We start from the raw sequence: 25,377 nt of genomic DNA, 5'->3' as shown, positions 1-25,377 counted from the left end.
CGACTCTTGGATCCTGAATTCGATTTCGGCCTAGGGCGATTTCTGTGAAGAGTCTGAATGTTCTTCCCGCGTTCTAGCGAGTTCATTCCGTATGCTTAAGTTTCTTCCCAGTTCAAATGCGTACATTCAAGCTTAACTGACCTATCTAAATTATACCACGTATCTGTAACCTGCGATGGACTGATGTCCAGTCCTACAGTACATACTGTACAGTACTTGCTGCCTTGCGCCTATGGTATATTGTGTTAGGCTTCGACATTAACAAGACCCTGTACTGGATGAAAGATGCTCACCAGCAATCCAATAAGACATTATATTACTCTGGAAAGCATCTTCGTAGTAGTATTTTAATCGTAGCAGACGCACTTGTCCTGTGACGTTCAGTTTTACATAACGTGACGGGAGAAAAGGAAACAACGGGTATGATTACAATTGACGGTAGTATCATAAGTACATACAAAAAAATAGGATTGCAAACGCAACAAAGGTATAGCACAAAATAATAAACAGATGTTCCTATAAATTTACAAGCATACACAGGGCAGTGCAGATATAAAACAATAAGTAGACAACCATTTGGTATGTGTTGTGTGTTACCCTTCAAATGATGAAGTGCGAAAAGTGAATTATAAACTTGAGAATTAAATACTTTGAGTGCAATGTAAGTTCATCATTTGATTACGAACTAGTTTAGTGCTGAGAAATCACAGGTGCTTTCTAATAATAATAATAATGATAATAATAATAATTAATTATTATTATTATTATTATTATTATTAATTCCTTATATAGCACTTTTCTGGACACTCCACTCAAAGCTCTTGACAGGTAATGGGGACTCCCCTCTTCCACCACCAATGTGCAGCATCTACCTGGATGATGTGAGGGCAGCCACAGTGCACCAGTATGCGTACCACACATCAGGAGAACAGAGCGATGAAGCCAGTTCATAGATGGGGATTATTTGAAAGGACACGATTGGAAAAGACAATGGGAAATTGAACACCACCTACTCTTTTCGAGAAAATTTGGATTTTTAATGACCCCAGAGAGTCAGGACATCAGTTTAACATCTCACCCTAAGGATGGCACTTTTTACAGTATAGTGCTTCTGTCACTATACAGGGGGATTAGGAACCACTCAGACCCCAGGGTGAGCGCCCTCTACTGGCCCCACTAACACCCCTTCCAGCAACCTTAGTTTTCCCAGGAGGTCTCCCATCCAGGTACTGACCAGGCTCACACCTGCTGAGCTGAGGGTTGCCAGTTGTGAGTTGTAGGATGATATAGCTGCGGGCATGCTTAAAGGTGCTTGAGGCCTGAGCACTCATGATGTTCGGGTGTAGGTCCACCATTGAGCCCTTTCATTCCGCGACTGATCAACTCAAAGGACAATGAAAGGGCTCAGAATGTGGGACAATGGAGGGAGAAACAGGCAGAAAGGCAGGAGCACAGACGGCAAGAGAGAGTGTACAGGGAGAGATTAGAGACAGACAGGTCGTCCAGTGGATAGAAGCTGCACTAGGTGAGAGCAAGGGTTTCAAACTGGACAGGGTTAAGAGTAAAGGAATGCCATGTGTAATGCAAGGAAGAGAAAAGACAAGGTGAGCAGCAGAGTTCAGGAACAGAGTGGACAATTCTGGATGGAATGGATAGCATTTGCAGGAAGACCAGTCATGAGACAGACAAAATAACAATAACTTAGCTGGTAGTTGTATAGAACAGCTGGCAAAAAGCAGGGAAAAAGGGAAGATCATTTGAGTATGGCAGATGTAGAGAGAGCAACAGAGGTCCCAGGACAGACCCTAGAGGGATACCCATAGAGTATGGAAGATAGAAAAGCCTCATCATGATACCTAATATGTGTGAGCAGTGCTAGAAATCACCAGATCAGAAAAGGCTGACACATGAATGGAGTGATCCATAGTTTTAAAGGCAGGAGAGAGATCAAGAAGGATAACATGAAGGACCAGCACAAGAAAAGTGAATCTGGACTAGTGACATAGTGATAGACTAGCGTACACTTATGAAAAACGTGAATTTAAAATCTTGATAAATAAAATTTTAGAAGGTCACTGAGGTCATAAAGAACCGCAATACAAGAATGCATCACTTAGTTCCACAGCCTCAAAAGTTGAAAATCATATCTTGAATTTCTTATTTTTTAAATGTGTGTGGAATATTTTTGCTGCTTCAAGGATGACTGGAGATAATCACAACTTAGATTCAGGTGATGTGAATGAAACCATATGGATTTGTGAGGTTGATTGTTGGCAGTGAACCCTTATGAATTTTAAAGTACATTTACTTAATGCAGTAGTAGCCCTGTTTAAATTGTTGATCACAGTCTATCTGACCTTCTAGTAGGCATCTACCATATGATTTACATAACATGACAATGCTTGAAATATGGGACAATTACATCCAGTTTTGGTAGATTGTTAGATGTTGCACTGAACTTTCAAACAAGGTTCTTCATCTGTCAAGTTTAGTTTTATTAGATTTTCCTTTTTGTTGCTTAACCATCTACAATTTCTCACAAATTAATGGCTATGTAAGACCTGGAAAATAAGTGTGCATAAGCATATATTTTCAAGTAGCTTCAACAAATCCTGACATTATTCTTATTATGCAGAGGGTATCAGCCTGTTATATCAAACATTCTTTCTGCACAGCAATTTCTTTTTGTTAAACAGAAACATATAAAGAGCACAAAACTGGGGATGCAGTATTAGTCTTTCTATGAATGAGTGTTTTAATTTCTGGAGTAGGCAAGAAATTATCTTTAAAAAGTGGCTATATTCTTTTAGAATGTTATTAGTAAAGAGATATTCAAGTATGAAACAACTGTCTCACCAGAAACAGACTTATTTTTAATTAATTCAGAATCAGTGGCTTCAGATCAAGCTAAAATAAAATAAAAGAGGACAGAGACAACTTCTGTTACTGTCACTAGAAACAATGAATGTTAACGCAAACACTTTTCTCCACCTCCTAACTTGATGTCATGAAAAAGCAGACTATTATGTCAGATATGATCACAATATTGTCAATAGTCTGTACTGCCTTAACCATGGACCAAGATGGCTTATTTGCTTATTCGCTTGTAGAAAATTGTAAAACTTGCTTAACAGTAAAGCTAATATTCTTACATTCCCATTATAACATAAATTTTCCATGTAGTATTCATGATATGATTGATTATGAATTAAAAAAAAAATTTTGTGTTTCTAATAAGTTAATGACGTACAGTACCATCTGTAATCTCACTTTTAAACAATATAAAATAACTCTCTTATCTCCTATAGCACTGCTGTACTGTTTTCTTTGTTGGTGATGTTTGTCTGTTTTTGCTACAGTATATTGCTGTGTTGGACCCTGCCGGAAAACAAATGTAATAATATGTTTATAATAAAGCTTGAAATGGAATCTACATACTGTACTTCTACCTAGTGTTACCTCCTGTTGGATGACAGCAGAGGTTTAAGACTGATATCAAACACAGTCTACAGCTCAGGCCTCCAGCAGCCATTACCTGGATAGTATTACAGATCTTAATCAGTAGTTTTCTGATGGTTACCTACAAAACCTGTTCGATTATGGCTCTTGTGGCCCAGGGTTGGAGACCTCAGCCTTACATCCTGATGGTTTTAGGGATTTTGACATATTGCCCATGGTTAAGAGCTATTTCAGTTAAGTACTATACAGTATAACTGTTAATATTTCCAAATAGTCTCTGTGATCACTCTTGTCAAAAGGAACCCTTGCACCACAGTCCATTCAGGAAAGCATTCAGTTACATTAATACCTTTTCTATCTACAGTTCTTCCTTTACATTTCAGAGACTACCAGCATGCCTGCATTATTTCTGCTATAGTACACCGTAATGCTAGAAATCCAGCTCACATCCTATTCTATCACATTGTTCTTGAAATTAGTTTTTTTTGCTTTTGCTTTGGTGGCACTGGCTACTCTCTGAATTGTTACGATTCTGAACATGTTAGCCTCTATTTCCTGTTATCCCTCCTGGTGCCACACTAACAGGTGCATTGCTCTCAGAACACACTCACATACCAACATCATGCAATATTTAGAATATTCTGAAACCATATCTCTATTCTTTTTGTCCACAATCACAGTTTTTGGCAAATGTCAAAGATCCAGATTGATTCCCATGCTAGAGGTAGGATTACACGGTGTCATACCATACTGATTTAGAGAGATTTTCTTTTCTTTGTAAAAGCACCTTTGGCATTTCTGTTGGAATATTTATGCTTGGTTCGTTAAATAAATGCATGGAAGTGAATTGACTTTTTTTTCCCTTCCCAACGAATCTTTGCCTTGGCGTTGTGCCTGCTGATTTTATTGTCTAACATCCTACAGCCTAAATCAGGTTATGCCTTTTCTGAATTAATGCTCTGCCAATGAACGCATAAAACATCTGGTTTTGGATATGTGTAGCAGTACAAACAAACAAACATTACTTAAAAATATTGAGCCACCTTAAAAAAGAAACTGATGATTCTCCCTTTTTAATATGCAAACATATTTTGTGGTTGAACGTTATTCACCTAATTTACAACATTTGTTGTTGATGACCAGGTGACATCACTAAAAACAATGCTTTCCACTTAGTGAAAATTATTGACCTGCATAAGAAGATTTATACATTATAGCAGTTAGTATGCTGACCTTTAAGTACAGGTTTTGTGTAATAAGGTGTTTTACACAGTGAAAAGGTGATTTAAGAAAAGATACAGAGTGGTAACAATTCATAAGCACCAACAAGATTGCATGCCCTGCATCGTGCCAAGTCTTAAAATGAGAATCTATTCTTGTACTGTGTGTAAGAGATACTCCTGCCCATCCAGCATCCTGTGCTGTGTTCTTGTTACTGGCCTGGCTGGTTTACGTGCTATCAACTTAACTCTCCCACTTCCATTTTAGTACCATAGATTTGGAACATTCAAACCTTTGAAGGTTTTTAAGTGAACAAAAGGTTCCCAGGTAACTTTAATGAACAGTAAGGACAGCAGGAAGAAAGATTTCTAATCCACTGGTGTTCTGGGTTCAATCCCAGACTGAAATCTACTACATGAGAGCTAGCCAGAAGCTAGTGACAGAAACCAGTGATATAAATACACTATATTTTAACTGTACCACTGAGTGCTGGTGAACATGGGTATCAGTATATTATCTGTCCTTACATCAGCCATTATGAAGCATGTTTTCATTGATTGCCACTATATGTCTACACATATCCAACAACATCTTCAAAAAATCTTTATGACTTTTTACTTAAGACTAAGACTCCTATTTGTAAACAGTAGGTGTATTATTGACGTAAAAGATTCCACAATCATAGTATGAAATATTTTCTTCACTATGTTACACGTAAGAAAAAATGGATTCAAGCTCTACCTTCAAACTTTTCTTATAGGATGTAACATTACCTCTCACTGGGATTAACGGATATGAATAGGATGCAATAATTTTTTTAACTGTCTTAAGCCAAGATCTTTAGGGGAAATAATTTTAAAAGGTCTAGCTACATTGAAATTAAAGTAGACTAAATTTTTGTGTTGTTACAATTCTTAAGGCAGAAAGAGAGGATACATTATGTTGCATTTTGATCATGAGCAATTAAAAAATATAAATTTAATAATAAGTGTTTTATTTTTATTATTTGGTTCACTATTTGCACATTTGCTCTTGCTCTGAATAATTCACTGTTACTCGCATGGCTTTGCCAAATTACCAATCTAGAAAGTAGTTAAAATAGTTTAAAACTTACCAGAACACACGCAATAATACCCATCCATCTATTTTCTAACCACGTTTTTCCAATACAGGGTCTCGGGGGAGCTGGAGCCTATCCCAGAAAGCAGAAAGTGCAAGGCAGGATACACCCTGGACAGGATGCCAGTCCATCGCAGGGCACACAGATACAAACACACACACTCACACCAAGGCCAATTTTCTCAGAAGCCAATTAACCTACCAGTTAACTGGACTTCGGGATGAAAACAGAGCACCAGGACATCCACTTGAACACAGGGACAACATACAAATTCCATGCAGGCAGCACCCCAGGAACTGAACCCAGAGCCCTGGCACTGTGAGGCAGCAATACTAACCACTGTGCCAACGTGCCACCCACGCAATAAGACATACGACAAAAAAAGTGAAAAAGCGGACATGCTAATTACAGAACTATTCTTTGAACGTAAAGAACTGGTATCTGTCATGCATTTCACTCCTGTTTCATTTTAACTTACGTTCCATGAAAATATTAATCTTCATCATTCTCCCTTCTTAGCAAGTAACTATTCATATAATTATTTATATAACCCCATTATTGTTGTCTAAAGGCAAAAAACGAAACACTTAAATCCCCACAAATGCTTAGAATCCGTAAGATAAATCAGAAGAGATCTACACTGACTAAAGGCCTTTATTCTTGCTGACACACTTTTCAATTTTGTGTAACAATAACATCCAACCCATGCATGCTTCTTGGCAATTAATCAGTGAGATCATTACCCAAGGCTTTTTACTGTTATGGTTATTTATAGCCAACAATAGCCTAAGGATGAACAACAAAACATCACTCAAGTTATATATAATATAATATATAATAAGTCCTTCTGTGCTTTGAAACAGAAAATACAGATTCCTAATGTAACAAGCAAATATTAATGTTCAAAGCACAAGCACTTAAAAGTTTAAGTAACTCTTAAATTGGTATCCTGATTAGGTTTGCATCACTTCCCAATTTTTTTGTTTGCATTTTTATGCAAAAACAATTAATAAAGGACAAAGCAGATGTTAGGTTAGCAAAATGGTAAGTTTATAAATAAGGTTTACAGTCCACCACTCTACTGAGGTAAGAACGGTGACCTTGACTTCCACTGAGGCTTAAGATTCCGTTAGAAAGAACCATGAAGAGATACACATTCTATCAACTATGATCTTCCACAAAACGTCTAGCTGCGAAAGAATCAAAGCGTACTCGTTATGATTAAAGACCAATACACTGTACTGTTGAGTATACTGACTAGTGACAGTATTTCATTAGGCATAGCCACAACTAGGAAGAAATGTATTATATCTTATAATTTATCTAAATCATTTTAAAGCTAACGGAATTCAATAAAATAATTAAAGCTGGATAATTAATGAAACAATAATCTTCCAGCTATGGCAGTAATGAACAGTTCCCTTCAGGGTATCTTCCCATCTCAGACTCATTTCAAATTATATCCTTAATGTACTCACCATTGTGTAACTGATCACCCTGCTTTGTTTTCGAAATTAATTTATTGTACTTTGTGATTGCTACTCATTCATACCTAGTTTCCTACAACACACTTTTTCCTTGACATCATTGCAATGACAAGGCTTCTCCCCCCTTCAGCATTGACAAAGCACGTACTGATGTACAGATAAATAATATTCCAGCAGGGAGGGAAGGTGGCTGTGGGGACCAGGAACTTTGCTCACTAAGGTAATCAATGAGCTGTAATGGATAACTGACAATGCTGTGATGCAAATACTTCCCACTCTAGTCCATGTGACCCCCTGCATTCCACACGTTCACAAATAACCATTGTAGGAAACGGGATCAGGCCATTATTAAAGGTGGGTTTTGATCAAACATGGCAGAATGTGACTACAAGACTCTGTGCAATGGAGTTTAATTAAAGCAATCTCAATCAAAAAACATGCTTGGGAATTTGGGTTTTGTGCTTGATCTTGATAATTCAGGGTACCTTGGGAAGACATTCTGTGACATTTTGATATGGGATGAGAGTGAAAAGGTCTTTTCCCATCAGTTTAACCTGGAAGGTGAAGCCTGGGTCTGAAAGCAACAAAATTTGTAAGAAATCTCCTGCGAATAATTAGCAAATGACTTGTTGGGATACTTTGCTTTAGGTATTTAGATTTAGACAATTAGTTTAGAATTGAAAGCCGATATCGTTCAAAATGTCAGACAATGGGTTACAACCATGCTGTGCATGATTTATGTCTTTCAGGAACATTTTGATGCAAATTTTAAATATAGTTGAATTGTAATGCATCAGCTAAATCAAGAGTTGGAGGATTTGATGCTATTATTTGCTTCTTCACATTCTGACACTCACACTGGGATGTTTTAGAAATAGGAAAACATGCATTTGTGCAGGAGAACTGTAAAATGGTTTGTCGCATAAGCCATGTTACATCACTGATTGCGGTTGCCTGCCCTCTGACTCTTGCATTCTGACAGAGGAATTGCCTGCAGGAACCAAAGGCCTGATTGTCAGAGTCAGTGACCACGTTGGTCTTGTAATGTAAGATCACACACCTGCAGAAATGCTTATTTGTATGAATATCATATAAGAAATTTCAAAGTGAGTATAAAACCCTAAATTAATCTAAGTGTTAATACTGCATTTATACTTGGAAACGTTCAGATAAGTACTATAAGAACATATTTGCTGTCTAATTAGCATGCATTGTATGGTACTTTTCCCTCTCACATGAATGACAAATAGTGTACAGTGACAGAGTTGTTTTCAGACAGTTTTCAGGAACACATTGTGTAATATTATTTCAAAATAGTATACCACCATTATTAGGTATACATTGTACCCAAGAACGGTATAATCACAAAGACAATTGAATGGAGATGAACATTTCTATATTTATGGTATCCACTACTTGCTTCGCTTTGAGCAATCGATTCTGTTTTGGAAAGATTGAAACAAGTGAAAAAGAAGTGAATATAATTGTTGTGTTCTTCTCTTTGCATCTTACTTGGAGCCATGTTTGAGTTTGTAAAAATATGTTGTGTAAGACGGCGCAGTGGTTAGGGTTCAGTTCCAGTCCTGGGGTGCTATCTGCGTGGAGTTTGTATCTTCTCCCTGTGTTTATGCGAGTTTCCTCCAGGTGCTCTGGTTTCCTCCTAAAAACCAAAGAAATACTGGTAGGTTAATTGGCTTCTGGGAAAACTGGCCCTGGTACGAGTGTGTGTCTGTGGCGACCTGTCCATGATGTATCCTGCCTTGTGCCTTTTGCTCGCCGGGCTCCCCTGCAACCCTGAATTGGAAGGATGGGTTAGAAAATGGATGGATGTTGTGCAAAAATGGTGTGGGTTATCTGTAAAATCCTTTTTATTGGCACTGCAATTCTGGAACTAGAGGCAAGACAAAGAAGTAGTGAAGGGTCAGAACAAGAAATGCATGGAGAAGAAAGCAACCAATGTGGCAGTATTGGACGAGAAAGAGACAGAACAGACAAGAAGCTGAACACAAAGCAAGAAGAACTGATCAATGCCAGACCAAAGAATCGTGGATTTGGCAGGTGCAACATGGATGCAACCAGCTTTCTGAATTTAAGGAGGAAACTTAGGCAGGCCTTCAACCAGCAGTGGTTTAGTTACTTGCATCTTAACAAAATAAATAAGAAAGAAATGAGTGTGCATATACAAATTTACTCTTTCACTCCAGTGCATGGTGAGTTGTATAGGTTGAACATTAGATAGAAATACTACATTAAACAAGAATTGATTCCAGTTTTGAAAGGGCAGTGCACATGTCAGTCTTGAAAACACTGCAGGTTCCCCGAGTCAAGAAAGATAACAAGTGTGTCTAGATTTGCCGTGGAACATACACACAGCTGTCACTGATCTGAAGCCTAAGTATAGATCCATAACTTGTATTCATCAATCACTAATAGCATCTCTCTGAAGTAATTTAGGCTTTTAAAGAACATGTCTGTTAAAATATAATAAAGTGGCACCAGGCAGCAGTTATTTTTCTGCTTGTTAAGGGATTTTTACCCCTACTTTGAATTTGATCGTATATTAAAAATGTCTCCAAGAGCTGTTTTATAGGTTTTCACTCGTGTGATAAATTTATGCCTTAATAATTATTTTTCATGTGATATTGATTGAATCTGTAAATAAAGCCAGGGCTGGCTTATTATGGCTCTGAGCTTCATTTTCTGGAAATAACTCCCAGTGGTGCTTAAAAGTTTCAAGGCAGTAGGCATCTACTTTTCTTTCAACTCATCTTCACTATTGTCTCAAGAAGCCTACAGTTTAAAGGAGCAGTTCATGGTGTCTGAATAGTTTATTTCTTTCTTGTCACATGTTTTACAAGGCAATTTGTACTCTGCACCAGACATTCTACAGTGTATATAACTATTATTAGGAAGCTGTTTATTCCTAGCAAGGCCTGAGGAAATCGGAAACATATTTTGGAATCAAAAGACAAACTACACCCTGTTTAGTTTCCCAGTACACTGGCACACTCAAGCATCACAGAGGTAAATTACAGACAACTGTCAACCTATCGAGCATTTCTTTGAAAGGCGGGAGGTAACCAGAGCACCTGGAGAAAACTGGGAGAACATACAAACCCCACATAGCGTGTGACCCAGGCTAGAATCAAACCCAGAGCCCAAGAGCTGTGAGGCAACAGTGCAGACTGCCATGGCAATGTGCCACCCATTAAAAGCAGATATTTCTGCTAATGACAGCTTTTTAAGTGTTCCAATGACTTCCAAACAAACTACTCAAAGACAAAATTAAAGACACATTCGAAAAAGAAAGGCAATGGTGTAGGGGGGACATTTTGCCATACAAAACAAGACTTTACCAAAAAGGTATCTTTAGGGAAGAAAAATATTGTAAACAGAATACGTAGAATGAGCAATAGTGTTAGTTTAAAAAGCATCATGGAAATTATGTGTAACACATTAATCTATTCACTTATGAAGAAATGAATGATCAGAAACAGCTAGTTATACTCATATTAGAACTTCAATTAATAATAGGAGTTATGGAAAATATAACTACAGTAGAAGGAAATTCCAATTGATTGATTCCAAGTGATTTACTGACACTACAGTTTATTATGATATTGATCACTGTTGAACAACCTTTGTTTGATATTGACAACTGTTTAACTAACCTTCTGTCCTACTGTCCATCAAATGCTTTTGTTGTTTTAAACTAAAAAATAAAGAAATGAACAACTATACTATTTACCCCAACATTACACTTTAAAATACTTTCCTCAAATAAACTGTGCAAGAATATACCACTGATTTTAAAGCACTTTATACATTACTGATATCTGAAAATAAGAGCATAACAATTATTACTAATTAGAGGAGACTGTTCAGTTACATAAGCTTGTATAGCTATATAAGCTTATATACTGTAACTTATTTGGTTGCTGATAGCTTATTGATCCAAGGATCTTATCCATCTGTTTCTTGAAGAATGCCAAGAAATCTCTATTATCAACATGAATTGGCGGTTTACTCCAGAGTGAAATATTCTTTTAAGACATCACCCATTTCCATTTCTTGTGATAGTAATAACTTTCCATTATTATACATTAAATTTCAACAAATATTTAGCCAAATATTTAACACATTTAAATTAGCCTCCATTTAATTTTTCTTCTCTCTTGAAGAGTATTTCTCTTGAAAAGATTTCTATTAACCTTTTTTTTGCTTGTGCTTGCAATTCATTAAATTCCTTCTTGACCTGTATCATGTTATTTTTAAATCATTTTATAAAGTAGTTTCTTTCTCCTTATATTTTTCTTAATTGATTCATGATAGCATCTGTACTACTATTTTTTTCACCTTTGAATTAAGCATTCTTGTATTAAATGTGTTCTGTGTTTTAAGCAGAATCTCTCTGAACTATTGCCAGCTAATCTACACCAATTCCATGTCTATCCTTTCACATTTCTCTCAAACTCTTTCCCACTCCTTCCAAGTCTGCTTTCCTGAAACTTCTGATTCCGATTTAAAGCACACCACATTATGATCACGGTTCCCTAATGGTTCTCTGAACTGTCTTTTCAATTTTCCTTAAGGGCTTCCCAAAGTTATGTGAAATCCCTCATAAAAAACACTTCTGTATCCCCCAAAATGATCATGGGTTCAATCCTGGGTCACGTCATTAACCAAGATACACCTAGTAATGGTGCCAAGCCAATTCAATGAATTCAACAAAGTTTGCAAAAACAAATACTGTGAAATGAAATGGATCTAAAACTGACATGCTAGATAATACTTTATTTCAGAACATATTGGAAGTCTTTCTTAATAAAAAAAATAGAAACTACGCTCAACAAGAGGGCCTGATAATTTATGCTGGCATCCTTTATTGTATACTTGTCAGAAAGCACTTCTGCATTAGATGGATGAATTAAGCAATATTTGTACATGTAACTGCAGCCAGTCCTTGGATGAAAGACTCTCTTTGTTACATCCTTGAGCTATACTAAGCTATGAGCTGGGCCTTTATGTCCCATGAAGAAAACTATCAGACAGGGTTATGCAGGTCCAGTCCTGGGAGGCCACGTTGGTTTCAGGATTTCATTCTACAGTATGTGAGCTCTTAACAACCTAATTAAACTAATTATTGATTTAACTCAGGTATGGGGAAATCCAGTCCTTGAGTGACACAGGCTTCTGTTCTATTTTCATTACTACATTGATCTTAATTACTTAGATGAAATCAATACTTAGATAAGAATAGGCTTTAATCAGTTGTTAATGGAAATACACCTAGAAAACATGCAGGACTCTCTCTCTGTTGGACTGGAGTCACCCATTTCTGGTTTGACATTTTTTTCCAGTTCTCTATATGTAGGCAATATGAAGAAATCTTGCTGGATTATGGGACCCCTAGAATTACTGCTTATTACTGAATTTCCCACTAAATACTGTTCACAAGGGAAGACGACTTATTTTTCAAGCTGGTTCCATTGCACATCCACAGCAATTCACAGCAATGGATGTCTATGTAATAAAATTATGCTGGCTGATTGCCAAGCTAAAATGCAACTCAATGTTTTCATCAAACTGAAGTTCCAGCCTTAAAGAGCTTTCTTACTCCTGCCAAACAGTTGTAGAATCAATGGTACGAGGTCTGGGCTGTAAGGATCCAAGCTTCTCCACACTATCATATAACTTTATGTGTGGGAGAGTGTTGCCAAGTTGCAGAATGGTGTAAAGTGACAGGGCAGGAATGGGTCAGGGTTGAAACAATGTCATAATTTATCACAGCATCCACAATCTAATGAAATGGTTGAAGAAGAATGCAAAGATGCTAAAGGGATTGCCCATCCATTTTTAACAACTATTATTAATCTATTAATCTATAATATACAAACTATTATTATTAATCATGGAGAGCTAGAGCCTAACACAGCAGTCAACACATACACGCAAGGCATAAATTAAAGACACCAAATTACAAAGAGAGCATGTGTTTGGGTGGTAGAGGGAAACCAGAACACCCAGAGAAAACCCACATGGGTGCAAGGAAAGCATGCAGCCTTCATATAGACAAACTATGCTATACCTGTGTCAAACTTGTGACATCACATATAAGATCATCTAGCAACACTTCTTTCTAATTCACTAATACATTTTAGTCATTGCCCATAAATTACAAGATTGAATTATACATACATAGAACATAATCTTTATGGCTTTTATGTCTGTTAAAACTGAGTAAAAGTTCTTCAAATTATTTAAGATGCTACAAAACGTTAAGGCACCAAATTTCTTAAACTTGTATAAAAAAACTAAGTAGCGCATATCTGAGTAAAACTAAAAAATAAAGAAATAACAAGTACTGATTGCAGTACCAGAGATCAGTAGTGTCTCACTTGATCTGGCTACACACTGGACAGACTCTAGTTCAGAGGAACTATGTCCTCACCTAGTGGACATTTATTGAAGTCATCCACATTTAAACCTAAGTTGAGTAAATAAAGCCTTTCAGTTGAAAGTAAAAAGCAAAACACTATAACTTGGGCACTTATGAAACCTTTAAATAAAATTATACATATTACTATTATTACCATAGGGGACATTGATAACTAAAAAACTCAATTTTGAGAAGAATACTCTTGTTTTTCATATATAGGCAAATAGTAATGTGATGGTGCCATTTAAGTATTTGCTTACTGGTCATACAAACACTTTTTAAAAATAAACTGTCACCTTTCCTATTTGTGATTATAAACTTTATTTAGGGATTACTCCTTTTTGTGGCCAAGATTATTACTCCAAAGTAAACTGAGCATCAATAGAAATGTATCACTTTATGCATGTGTGTATGATATATGGAATTTAGGTATTGATTGAATGTTTTTGATGTCATTTTAATCAAAACGTCATTAATAACTGACCACGATACACTCATTGACTTTGACTCTTGCATATGCACTACATCACCTCATTAATGAGAGAACTGATCGGGCACGGCGATGAGGTGATTTAACTTAAAGCCTGGTGAAATCAAAAAGGAAAAACTATATAAAGGAACCAACATACTCTGCATCTCAACAGAACATTGTCTTTTTCATAGTCATTGTCAATTCATAGATGGAGATTATTAGGAGGCCATGATTGGTAAGGGCCAATGGGAAATTTGGCCAGGACGCCAGGGTTACACCCCTACTCTTTTCAAGAAACGCCCCAGGATTTTTAATGACCACAGAGAGTCAGGGCCTCGGTTTTACATCTCATCCAAAGGACGGTGTACGAGTGTCACACAGGCACCCAGAATTAACAAACTGATTATTGTGTCCACAGATTAATCAATGGGGAGATCCCAGTCTTGTTGCAACAGCTTTCTTGCAAGATGAGAACGTGACAATTAAGCCATGGAAGCCTTGCTCACCAGATCTTACCTCCACTTGGTTCTATGGGAAGAGCTGAGACAACATGTGGCATCTAAAAACCAAACAGCAGTGAACAGACATGTATTTGTAAGGACTCAATGGGAGGAACGGGATAGAATTCCTTAAGACAGCAACTGCCACCTGGTGAAAAACATGCATCACAGATGTACTGCTTGTATTAATTCCAACAGTGTATACACTCTACTAGCCTGGGAGATTCTCAGTAGACCCCCTGTTGATGAACCCTGCTGATGACAAATGTAACTCAGCTTAATGGATTTACCAATGTCATGCCTGTTCAATAAAATGTTAGTGAACCTGTTACAAAAGGGATTTGATTTTTTCTGATTACAACTGTATGATTTTGTTTATGGTAAGTTTCTTTTGATGTGCTTGTACTTAATGTATCCATATCACGATTGCAGCTGCTTTATTTCTCTGTGCTACGCGTTAAAATACCGTCTAGCAAATTTTGAACTCAGAGCAATGAAAAAAAAACGTGTCTGAGTTATTGCACATGAATTAAGAAATATACGTCTCTGATCAAATATTGCAGCGCTAACAAGCTTCAGTTCCCTATAAGAGAAAAATGGAACAAAGACGGCTCCTGGTGTAAAACGTCTGTCTCGTGAACATGATTAATTAACAATGATACAGAACATTCAGTTTTAATTGGACTGTGCTTTTTAGACTACAATTGAAATTTCTGGTCTCTGAGCCCCACCTTGTGGTAAGACGAAGTTTCAATTCATGCAAACAAAAAAGTTTCCAAAAGGTTATAGAATAACAGAAGCCAGCGAATTGCTGCCTTCAGGTAGCCTTCCATAGCTATTCTACTCAGATAGTTTTAATAACATGCATATATTTATAGTTTCTCCCAGAGGAAAAAAAACGCTAAAATAAATAAAAATATAAAACTGTAACAAGCTGAAACATTTTCATGGCATTAACCTAAAACACATTAAGCACATCGATACTACATGCAAGTTTTAGAGGAGTCGAAACGAAATCTGTATCATATGAAGGCAAACATTTGGAAACTTTGCACACCATTTTAAATAATTGCGGTACTCGTAATCAAATTAAAAACACAAATAATAATTTCGGTCTTAAGTCCTTCTGTCTCACCTCACACTGATTTGCAATATAAGAACGCGTAGCCGTTTAATGTTCCTCGATGTCAAAAGCACTAGGCCTACTGTGGACGCAGCTACAGTATATTAGTTCATATAACTTTACAGCATCTGTTTAATATATATATATTATAATGTTTAAGCAATAAAAAATGAAGTAGCTTATTCTTCAACATGATCATGCTTAACATTTTAATTCAAAGCTAGATTTTAAAAGCTTTTTCATATCTTATTTGAATTCCAAACGGTTAATCAACTTACCAAGCATCTGCTGACTTCAGTAAAATGATTTCCTTCTTGAATTACTTTACCGAATATTCCCGACAGATCCACAGCTCATTGCGGAATCTTAAATCCCTTTGCGGATTGCAAACAACAGAAATGAGTTGTTTGCTATACAAATCTGAATTCGCCAACAAGCGGCTTTAAGCCTTTGCTGCTATCTAGTGGAAATCTAAAGAATTACACTACAAAAAAAAAAGTCATTTTCAAACTCGTTTAAAAGTATTTTTAAACTTACAACTTTTTAACATTACAACAGTCTTTCAGTGTATGATTGGGACCTTATTTCTTAAAAATTCTCTTCTTCTTGCTTTCTTGCTTTCTACAAAGTCAAAGTAAATCTGATTAAGTACGAGATCCCTAACCCATCCTGTACATTCCATAAAATACAATCAGAATAGAGAAATCCTATCAAGCAATGACATTTATAACAAATAAATGTTTTTGTTTACAGGAACATGTTCTGTTTTCAATTGGTACAGTGGTGCAGTGGTTGGTATTGCTGTCTCTCAGAGCTGGGGCTCTTGGTTTAATTCCAAGGCTAGGATACTATCTGCACACAGTTTGTATGTTTTCACTGTGTTTAGGTAGGTTTCCTCTGGGTGCTCCGGTATCCCCCTATAGTCCAAAGACATACTTTTAGGTTAATTGGCTTCTGGGAGAATTGGCCCTGGTGAGTGTGTCTGTGTTTGTGTTTGTCTGTCCTGTAAGGGACTGGCGTTCCACCCAATCAATTGCAACAACCTTCAGTCTCAGCGCCACATAAGGTCTAACTGGTGCTCCTAACGCCAGCTTTGACACATTATATATCAAAATAAATTAAGTGCTATTGAAACTATGCAAGTACATATTTTTTACAAGAAAATAACTATAAGAAACAGCAATCTATTTAACATGAATAAATATTGAAAGGAAAAGGAGATCAGAGTTTCTGAGTGAGCAGTGATCACATACTGAACACCATTATATATGCAATAAATGAACATTGGAACTAGTAGCTTTCATTGAGTTTCTTAGGCCTCACAATATATTTTTAGTTCACATCTTCATGACCCTGACATCTTTGTAAAAGTCTCACAAATTAGGCCACTCCACATAAGGACTTTCAATGTTGAGATATGACACAAAAGACTGCTGTAATGCTCAAAAAGAGATTGGTTTCTAATAAAAGTCATGTCTCAATAACTGTATCCAAAGAATAAACTTACAATTTTGTTTGCTCTGCACTGTTCAGAATTAAAATTCTAAAAAGTTAAATGAGTCAAATTGGTAAATGTTACACCATTGGGATAAGCCTTCAAAGAACACATTCAATTTCTTGAATTTCACAGAGCAAGGCAATCCTCGAAGTTTCTATTATGCTTCAGTCTGTGTTTAGCCTGGGATGTGTGTTGAAAACAGCTCTGGAGGCTGGTTGGATTCCACAAGCACTCAATGGATTTCTAACAGAGTCTTGATTAAACACAGTTCTAGTTTATGCTATACATTATTTTACAAGCCCCACCCCACAACCCCCACACATTTTTTGCTGAAACAAATGGTACACAACCTTTTTGTTTGAAAGGCTGGTCTTAAAACTGCAAGTCTTTTTGTACAACCCCAAACTTACTTTTAATAGTGCAGTACATGTTGTGACATTTTCTGTATCTTTGGCTCTTTGTTCAAGTTGTTATAAAGTAATCAAGTTGTTAAATAAAGCACTCTGAGTTAAACTTGAGAAAGATAAAAGGAAATTACCTTTAAACTGCAATCTCCATGTTCTGCTCTACTTACCTGTAATGAAAATAGACTGCATCTTCATTTTGGTTTGTTTCTCTGTTGTTACTTACCTTGATATCATACTCCGGGTTGACTGTTTTGTCTTGGCATGATTTATCACAAATTGTACAGTATTACATTAAAAAAATATCCTGGACAATTAATTCTTCACCTGATTGCCAAGAAGAGGAAAAGGGAACCAAATTAGTGTCACACCAATGATAACAAAATTGATGAAGGCAACTGCTGTATATAAGTGTAACACTGCCTAAATTGTCTTGAATTGCATTTTCAGTCAGAACTGCAGTGACACAATTAGTTACTCCTACAGTATATATCTCCTTGCAAAAGCTTTAAAATAAAGTCCACAAAGCTGTTTTTACCAAAACTAGTATTTACAGTGACAGCAGAAAATACAGAAGAACTGCTATGACAATCCATCCAATTTCTTTACTGCTTTATCCATTAGAGGGTTGTGGAGGAGCCAGACACTATCCTGGCAAGCAAGAGGCACAAGGCAGGATACAACCTGGACGGGATGCCAGTCCATTGCAGGGCACACACACAGACACAAACACGCACACTTTCACACCGAGGCCAATTTTCCCAGGAGCCAATTGACGTACAAACATGTCTTTGAACTGCAGGAGCAAACTGGACTACCTGGTTTAAACTCATGTGAACACAAGGAGAACATACAAACTCTATGCAGAGAGCACCCCAGGAATTAGACTCAGGGCCCCCATGCTGTGAGGCAGCAATACTGACTACAGCACCACTGTGCTGCCTGCTATAATAAATCTTGAAAGGAAAGTATCAGATGATATATTCATCCACCCAATGCCTGGGTCATGCCAAGCTGGAGCCTATCCCAGAAGCATACAAATCAAGGTAAGATTGAAAGCACAAGACTAGATAACACCATATTCCTTTAAAATGATTTTACTTGCAAAGCTTAACATCTTTCATAGCTTTAAAAATAAAATATGATCTCCAGGACTGTCTTGAAACTTACCCAGTTACTAAAATGTTTAATACTTGCCATATATGCTATTGTACTGAAAGTAGATTTGCCCCATATAATTGTGTGTTTTAATACTATGGGAGTTTTTCAAACATTGATTGACGGAAATGCATTCCGTGCAAAATGCCATTTTTTAAATACAGTTGCCAGTGGATTCTTCCTGGTATTGAGAGTCTAATGAACGGCAGCAACTTGAGAGAATACCTCTCAGTAACTGAGCAACATGAGACCTCCATATCCCAGTTCTGGTATTACAACCTTTAATTTAACTTATTCTGCTCTCTCTGGGATCAAAACTCCATTTTCCACTGCTGCTTACCAGCACCTGTTATGATACATTGCTACCCGGTAGACATATAATATTTCTGTAGCTTTATTTAATGGGTAACGTGGCTCTGTTTAATGCATTGTTGTGGCAGTTTTGATCAAGTGGCTCTGTCTAAATGAACTGGCAATTGTTTTAAAGCTATGACAGTTTGGCTCCAGCAGTCTTTGGAGAGGAGCGCATCATACAACAACACCCGCTGTTTTCAGCAGAATGTGGGATTTTTAGAGGTCGTAGCAAATATGCGGATAGCACTGGATATTATCAGAACCATACATCATAAATTACATCCTGGTTGCACAGTCATTTCTCAGAAATTGCATGACAGAGCAAAACCAGTCTTCTTTTACAGGCTGCCTTGGGAGTTTGTGCAGAACTGTATATGTCTTTTGTACCTCCAGTCTCTACATTGTATAAATCCTATAGAAAATAAGTGTTGGTGTTATACGTGGATACCTTTATTTCTAAGGCATTGCATCAATCTTCATTGGAAACGATGCATGAAAGTGGAGATTTCAGAGCCATTATGAGATCATAATATTTTGAGATATTTCCAGTTTTATGTGTATTTTAAAGTTACTGATAAATAATACTACCACACAAAGTACTGCCTGCACAAATTCCACAATTCATTTTCAGTTTATTTCTGAAGGATAGGACCATTTTTTCTTATTCCTGTAGGCAGTAGGTTTAACATCTTCAAAATGCAGGAAAATAAAAGAGCTTCACGTGTAGTAACATTACACAGACACAAACAGGAACACTATCACTTTGTCTACTGCTTAAAAACGCCACCTACAGTACTTCTTAACCATTTAAAAATTTGGGGCTAATCTTAGATCACTTTTGATTATTCTGTGTAGTAAGAAAGCAAAAAAGCATTTTCAAAGCATTTTTGTGTATAATCCTAGATGTGTGGAACTAAAAATAATAGCAATAAAATCCCAAAAGGCATGAATTTAGAAAAATTGAGATTTTAGGTACTTGATTGGTTCAATCAAATGTGCAGACTTTGTCAGGTGCCCTTTTGGTATTTAGGTATTAATTTGATGAATTACAATTATTACAATAATCAGCCACTGACTTATTGGATATAACAGTAAAACTCTTGCTCTTTTAGGACAGAGAATTCCAAAACTTAAGAATGTTGTATTCAGTTTAAATTAGACCTTCAAATGTGCAGGGTGCAGACCAGATTTACTTATTCTGGTTCTGAGGAATCAAGATGTTTGTCTTCTGATCTTCATTCCAGGAAGTCTTATTAACTTAATCAAATATATTGTTGACTCACACAGTATAAATTACCACTGTCTTTGAATAGTGAAAAGTTTAAGTTACCTTTGCAGCTTCCAGGAATATGTTCCACAGGTCCAGAAGAGAGGATCAATCAATTGGAGAGCCCAGTCATGCAGCTTGAAAAATGTTTTGATGCTTTGATGACGCTAACCCGTTTTGCTTAATCAACTCATAGATACAGTTAATTTTGTAGAAAATTATGCCTTAATCACTTGCACTTAAACTGTCTCCCTTAATCTTTCACTGTCCCTTCCTAAAATCTCTGGCAAAGCACACTAACCAAAAGATGTTGTTCCAAAGAAAAATTGCCAAGAACTTGTAACCAAGATTACAGATAAAGGGGCTTACTTAATAAGCTTGTGTTTATTTAATATCGCTATCCTGTTTCATTACCATGTTCATGCCAGGCAGTAGGATAACCTTCAGCTGAGATTGTGATCATGATAATGGTCTGTGGAAATTAAACGCATGTTCCACCAGTTTAGAGGGTCATTCTAGTCAGACAACGAGGATAGAGATCTGTCTTATTTGCCAAATGTCAATCACACATTGTCTGCTATAGAAAGAGTTTAACACCTTTCTGTGTACTGTATATGACTCTGTTTGAAGGTTTCTAATGTTTTGGGACATTTACAGTGAGTGAAATAAGGTTCATATTTAAATGGTATAAAATAACTTAAACTAGATTTAGCCTTATGAGGGGAACAAGATTCCACAACTTTACAATGCCACATAAAAGGCAAGACCTGCTCTCTTTGCACATGAAAAGAATGAAAGAAATTATTCTTTATTTATGATGAAAGAAATTATTAAAATGACCTTATTTCCGTTCCCACACATCCAAATATACCTTTTGTTTTCAAAGAGAACTACATTACGTTTATATACAAATATATTGTTTGTTTGTGTACTTTCATTTGAAATTAGAAACATGCAGAAAGTTGCATAATCACAACTTTTGGCAATTCTGTGGAATTTTAATGGAGCAATAGTGCCTTTTCCAACTTGCTTCTGAAACTTTTGCAGTGCCTTGTTGTGAAAGAGTGAGCCGTTCAGATTCCAAGCAATCCCACAGTGGGATCTCTTTGATATGATGCTTGCTATCTGACAGGGTCAGGGAAACATGATTCTCAGTTGCCGGATTCTGCCTTGGAGTATGTCCACAGCCAATCTGTGCTTTCTCCAGAGACATTTTAAAAGATTGAAGAAATGAGGAGATGCCTGTCTGCCTGGGAGGAACTCCTCTCACAAAGTGTAGCTGCCTTGGGTAATTCTTTTGCTGAAAATGAGAACACTGAAATCAGCAAATTCATTTCAGAAACAAATGAACATAAACTGACAGCTATTGCAAAGCATCTAAGAGATTGAATTGGTCTGGAAAGCATATTCAAAGGTACTTAAATATTTCAAAAGACACTCCCACAGTCGTCTTCTTCATCCCTTTTTCCCACATTAGAAAAGTTCCACTGCATTAAATGAGAGGCCATTGACAGTTTGTGAAATATATAACTTTTTTGGTGACTCGGAACACTAAGAATGTCTATACTATAGGCTTAAAAGTGGGGCCTGCATTGCAGCTATTCCAGGCTTGAGACATGTAAGACACACCTTAACACTGCAGGTAGGGGAATATTAAAGAGAAAAAAGTGAAAACACTTACTATTCCAGCCAAATCTTTTAATTACATTAACACTCTTTTATTCTGCCATTAGTTTATGCTCACTCCAGAATTACCAATTTGTATTGCAGTGCATTGGAACAATGCTTGCTCACTTGCTGCCACGTATTGCAGCACATTTACAGTAGAATTTACTGAATTAACTATCCTTTAATAAACTAGAACAATGTTAATCACAATATTTAGGGCTGTTTATAATATGCGCTTTGATAAGCCACCTTTAATGGCTCTATATAAAATAAAGTTTAATATTATTATTGTTGATGTTGTTATTATTATTATTTAATTAACTAATAATATTATTACAAGGTCATTTGAATCTGACTCACACGTGTGACTTTTATTTAGTTGTTTTAACCATCTGACTAAATTTCATGCCACTGAGAATATAACAAAAAAAATAAATCAAGTGAAAAAATATTTAAGCAACAATATTTAAAGAGCTGTTCACTGATAGCAGACCTTAACTTAATGATGTTGGTAATTTACACTGTTTGGTGTGGTGTCAAAAATGCTTTTATAAAAATACTTCTACATTAAAGTTTATTCATTTTGATAAGCAAGGACATCAATGCAAGAAAACATTAATCACAATACATTTAGATGTATAAGCCTGAGGTTCTGTAGCTAGACCTTATTTATTGGGGAGACATTTTTCACTCTCTGTTTTTTACCCAGTATGCTCCCTTTCTAAAATACTGCGCAATTGGAGAGCCCAGTCATGCAGCTTGAAAAAGTCAATGTTTTGACGCTTTGATGACACTAACCTGTTTTGCTTAATTAACTCATAGATACAGTTAATTTGGTAGAAAAGTATGCCTTGATAAATTGCAAAGAAACTGTCTCCCTTAATCCTTCACTGTCCCTTCCTAAAATCTCTGGCCAAGCACACCAACCAAAAAATGTTGTTCAGTAGAAAAACTGCCAAGAACTTGTAACCAAGATTACTGATAAAGTATCTTACTTTATAAATGTGTGTTTAATATCGCTATCCTGTTTCCTTACCATTTTCCTGCCAGGTAGTAGGATAACCTTCAACAGTGATTGTGATCATGATAATGGTCTGTGGAAGTTAACTGTATGTTCCACTACTTTTGGTGAATCACACCACAGCTGAAATGGAAATCAAAACACACTATGGTGGCCCTGAGCCAGTCTTTATACTTTCACACACTGTCTGACTTAACAAACAGGAAGCTGGACTGTCAGCCATTCTAAGATGATATACTCATTAAATAAGGGCATTGGGATTTTGGATACCTATAGATAGGTAGAAGAAATAACCTTGATTTGGCTCCCTGTTCTTTAGCCTGAGATATGGAGTAGGCATAATTTGAAATCATACAAGATAATGGACTCCAATAAATTGGAGGAACACTGAACACAGTCCACAGTTTCCACTCAAATGCCCTTTGCTTCAGTTTCAAGACGATCTATATTCAGCAAGAGGTTAAACACTTTAGCCCTTCATCTGTCACCCACGGAAACATTAAAAAAATAATTGCCAGATTCATATTTTCCAATACTAAATTGCATAACTCTGTGGTGAACACGTTTCAGAAACCTGGTTGAACAAACAGACAAAGTAAAAATTACTTAGGCCATTATCAAAGGTGACATTCATTCAGAATTGTGCCATAAAAAGTCATAATTATAAAGCTAAATATATAAGTATCAAAAGGTTTGGAATCCAACATTATGTATGTTCTAATACATAGCAATGGTTTGTCTTTTTCTGGACTGTCAGGAGTTCTTTTGATTCTAAATGACTCTGTTGGACCAATCAGTTGTTTAATTAGCAGAAGGTAATTTGTTTTCTAGATCTCTGCTCATTGATCATTTGAAACTAAATACTGCAGGAATAAAGCTCTCAGGGACTAGGGATGCAGAAAAGCAAATCTATGCAACATGCTGCAAATGGAAATAAAAACTGAAAATATACAAATAAGTATACATTTAAATACAACAGATTTTTATTTTAATACTGCAGTCAGCATAAAGACTTACAGTACAGTATTCACATTGAGAATGTTGTGCAAAGCAGGTGGTGACTTTCCCAGAAAGTCACGATCAAGCAGGTCTTATGGACCAGGATTGACTACTCTTGGTGTACTGTATAAACATGCTCTGGCTAACTCGATATTGTTCTTAAAAATTGTTGACAGAGTTAACAATTCTTTAACAATTCTCCAACAATTCTTTCAGGAGAAGTAGACAGACCAGGACTTGAGGTCATATACAGCAAAAACTAAAATGGCAAAAACACATCAACTGAGTGACAAGGGTTTCGAAAAACAAAAGTAATAACCAGTGGCCTCTGAGTGTTTTGTTATATTATGGCTTCATGTTTCCTTGTCTCAGTATGAGACTGGCTCAGGTAAGGTTGCCAGTGATGTTTTTAATAACCCAAAGAAACAACACTAAAAGTCCCTTTAGGGTTCTCCTTTACAAGAGACAGCAATTAAAGCTTGCTCTTGAGATTCTGATAAAACCCACATAAAGACAGACTATAGCACAAAATGTAATAAAGAAATGAAACCATGGTATGCTATTTTACAGATGAGACTATAAATATAGGAATACACATGCATTAATTCTCTGGAAAGAAAAGACACAAAATGCTTTCAATGTCAAAAACAAGGAAAAAGGCCAAATAAGCGCTAGCAGTTTTGTAGAAATAATGTTGACCTGTCTCTCTGCCTTTCTCTCTTCAGTGACAAACATGTCTTGAGGAAGGAGAAGGCAGAGCTTCAGAGAAACAAAGAGGTGTTCCATTCTTGGTTACGTCAAGCTTCCTCCTGACAGGTAGGACACATTTCAGCGTGTGTCACCGGGAATTTTCAGAGCCCATCTTTATGCTTTCACACCGCCTATCTGTCAGGGTTGAAACTGAAAGCCTGCAGACTTCATGCCGCCAGGTTAATGCACTGACAGTCAATGAGCTCAGATCTCTCTCCAGCTGTTAAGGGCACAGACATTGAGGAGAGGCAAGGTTAGCTTTCTCCACAGAGGACAAGCATTAGAACTGCTAGGCCTGCACTAAAGAAGACTTCAGGACATGGGCTGCAGAAAAAACAACTCTTTCTAGTTGCAACATGCATCCCATAAGATTTCACAACCCATCATGATAAGATTACAAATATGATGAAGATAAAAATGATGGAGAAATACACAAA

General features: G+C 36.6%; 1 long non-coding RNA gene across 1 annotated transcript; it reads right to left on the bottom strand.

Annotated features, from left to right (window-relative positions):
- Positions 1-5,999: 5,999 nt before the first annotated feature.
- LOC148661630 (uncharacterized) lies at positions 6,000-16,227 on the bottom strand. Its single transcript, XR_015939578.1, has 3 exons — positions 16,100-16,227; positions 14,715-14,757; positions 6,000-8,947 (listed from the first exon to the last, which is right to left on the bottom strand). It is a non-coding gene; the product is annotated as an uncharacterized LOC148661630 (long non-coding RNA).
- Between the last annotated feature and the right edge of the window lie 9,150 nt (positions 16,228-25,377).

The sequence above is a fragment of the Lepisosteus platostomus genome, chromosome 6 (genome assembly GCF_059453375.1).
Source record: "Lepisosteus platostomus isolate fLepPlt1 chromosome 6, fLepPlt1.hap1, whole genome shotgun sequence".
Lineage (NCBI taxonomy): Eukaryota > Metazoa > Chordata > Actinopteri > Semionotiformes > Lepisosteidae > Lepisosteus > Lepisosteus platostomus.
This window is presented reverse-complemented; position numbering and strand designations above follow the sequence as displayed.